The 2,961-nt window shown below is 55.1% G+C and overlaps 1 non-coding gene and 1 pseudogene across 1 annotated transcript; both read left to right on the top strand.

Moving 5' to 3' along the window:
- The first annotated feature begins 2,159 nt into the window (after positions 1-2,159).
- LOC124730416 lies at positions 2,160-2,314 on the top strand. Its single transcript, XR_007008020.1, has one exon. It is a non-coding gene; the product is annotated as a 5.8S ribosomal RNA (ribosomal RNA).
- Positions 2,315-2,502: 188 nt separating this feature from the next.
- LOC124730411 overlaps positions 2,503-2,961 on the top strand; it is a 4,222-nt pseudogene continuing 3,763 nt past the window's right edge.

Genomic DNA, 2,961 nt, shown 5'->3' with positions numbered 1-2,961 from the left:
TCATTAAATCAGTTATGGTTCCTTAGATCGTACCCACGTTACTTGGATAACTGTGGTAATTCTAGAGCTAATACATGCAAACAGAGTCCCGACCAGAGATGGAAGGGACGCTTTTATTAGATCAAAACCAATCGGTCGGCTCGTCCGGTCCGTTTGCCTTGGTGACTCTGAATAACTTTGGGCTGATCGCACGGTCCTCGTACCGGCGACGCATCTTTCAAATGTCTGCCTTATCAACTGTCGATGGTAGGTTCTGCGCCTACCATGGTTGTAACGGGTAACGGGGAATCAGGGTTCGATTCCGGAGAGGGAGCCTGAGAAACGGCTACACATCCAAGGAAGGCAGCAGGCGCGCAAATTACCCACTCCCGGCACGGGAGGTAGTGACGAAAAATAACGATACGGGACTCATCCGAGGCCCCGTAATCGGAATGAGTACACTTTAAATCCTTTAACGAGTATCTATTGGAGGGCAAGTCTGGTGCCAGCAGCCGCGGTAATTCCAGCTCCAATAGCGTATATTAAAGTTGTTGCGGTTAAAAAGCTCGTAGTTGGATTTGTGTCCCACGCTGTTGGTTCACCGCCCGTCGGTGTTTAACTGGCATGTATCGTGGGACGTCCTGCCGGTGGGGCGAGCCGAAGGCGTGCGACCGCCCCGTGCGTGCTCGTGCGTCCCGAGGCGGACCCCGTTGAAATCCTACCAGGGTGCTCTTTATTGAGTGTCTCGGTGGGCCGGCACGTTTACTTTGAACAAATTAGAGTGCTTAAAGCAGGCAAGCCCGCCTGAATACTGTGTGCATGGAATAATGGAATAGGACCTCGGTTCTATTTTGTTGGTTTTCGGAACCCGAGGTAATGATTAATAGGGACAGGCGGGGCATTCGTATTGCGACGTTAGAGGTGAAATTCTTGGATCGTCGCAAGACGAACAGAAGCGAAAGCATTTGCCAAGTATGTTTTCATTAATCAAGAACGAAAGTTAGAGGTTCGAAGGCGATCAGATACCGCCCTAGTTCTAACCATAACGATGCCAGCCAGCGATCCGCCGCAGTTCCTCCGATGACTCGGCGGGCAGCCTCCGGGAAACCAAAGCTTTTGGGTTCCGGGGGGAAGTATGGTTGCAAAGCTGAAACTTAAAGGAATTGACGGAAGGGCACCACCAGGAGTGGAGCCTGCGGCTTAATTTGACTCAACACGGGAAACCTCACCAGGCCCGGACACCGGAAGGATTGACAGATTGATAGCTCTTTCTTGATTCGGTGGGTGGTGGTGCATGGCCGTTCTTAGTTGGTGGAGCGATTTGTCTGGTTAATTCCGATAACGAACGAGACTCTAGCCTGCTAACTAGTCGCGTGACATCCTTCGTGCTGTCAGCGATTACTTTTCTTCTTAGAGGGACAGGCGGCTTCTAGCCGCACGAGATTGAGCAATAACAGGTCTGTGATGCCCTTAGATGTTCTGGGCCGCACGCGCGCTACACTGAAGGAATCAGCGTGTCTTCCTAGCCGAAAGGTCGGGGTAACCCGCTGAACCTCCTTCGTGCTAGGGATTGGGGCTTGCAATTGTTCCCCATGAACGAGGAATTCCAGTAAGCGCGAGTCATAAGCTCGCGTTGATTACGTCCCTGCCCTTTGTACACACCGCCCGTCGCTACTACCGATTGAATGATTTAGTGAGGTCTTCGGACTGGTACGCGGCATTGACTCTGTCGTTGCCGATGCTACCGGAAAGATGACCAAACTTGATCATTTAGAGGAAGTAAAAGTCGTAACAAGGTTTCCGTAGGTGAACCTGCGGAAGGATCATTACCGACTAGACTGCATGTCTTTCGATGTGCGTGTCGTGTCGCGCAACACGCTACCTGTACGGCTCGCAGTAGCCGTGCGCCGCGTGCGGAACCACGCGTGCCTCTCAAACTAGCGGCAATGTTGTGTGGTACGAGCGCTGAAGCGCTGGAGCGGCTGGCCTGCGGCACCTGGCGCCTGGCGCCGGTTTTGAATGACTTTCGCCCGAGTGCCTGTCCGCTCCGGTGTGGAGCCGTACGACGCCCGTCGGCCGTGAGGCCGTTGGACACAGAACGCTGGAACAGGGGCCGCCACACGCCTCACTCCCGCCTATGCGACCGTCTCGAAAGAGACGGCGGAAACTTGAGAAAAGATCACCCAGGACGGTGGATCACTCGGCTCGTGGGTCGATGAAGAACGCAGCAAATTGCGCGTCGACATGTGAACTGCAGGACACATGAACATCGACGTTTCGAACGCACATTGCGGTCCATGGATTCCGTTCCCGGGCCACGTCTGGCTGAGGGTCGGCTACGTATACTGAAGCGCGCGGCGTTTGCCCCGCTTCGCAGACCTGGGAGTGTCGCGGCCGCCTGTGGGGCCGGCCGCGTCTCCTCAAACGTGCGATGCGCGCCCGTCGCCTGGCGGTTCGCATACCGGTACTTTCTCGGTAGCGTGCACAGCCGGCTGGCGGTGTGGCGTGCGACACCTCGTACAACGACCTCAGAGCAGGCGAGACTACCCGCTGAATTTAAGCATATTACTAAGCGGAGGAAAAGAAACTAACAAGGATTCCCCAGTAGCGGCGAGCGAACAGGGAAGAGTCCAGCACCGAACCCCGCAGGCTGCCGCCTGTCGTGGCATGTGGTGTTTGGGAGGGTCCACTACCCCGACGCCTCGCGCCGAGCCCAAGTCCAACTTGAATGAGGCCACGGCCCGTAGAGGGTGCCAGGCCCGTAGCGGCCGGTGCGAGCGTCGGCGGGACCTCTCCTTCGAGTCGGGTTGCTTGAGAGTGCAGCTCCAAGTGGGTGGTAAACTCCATCTGAGACTAAATATGACCACGAGACCGATAGCGAACAAGTACCGTGAGGGAAAGTTGAAAAGAACTTTGAAGAGAGAGTTCAAAAGTACGTGAAACCGTTCTGGGGTAAACGTGAGAAGTCCGAAAGGTCGAACG

Source organism: Schistocerca piceifrons, unplaced genomic scaffold (assembly GCF_021461385.2).
Source record: "Schistocerca piceifrons isolate TAMUIC-IGC-003096 unplaced genomic scaffold, iqSchPice1.1 HiC_scaffold_1240, whole genome shotgun sequence".
Lineage (NCBI taxonomy): Eukaryota > Metazoa > Arthropoda > Insecta > Orthoptera > Acrididae > Schistocerca > Schistocerca piceifrons.
This window is presented reverse-complemented; position numbering and strand designations above follow the sequence as displayed.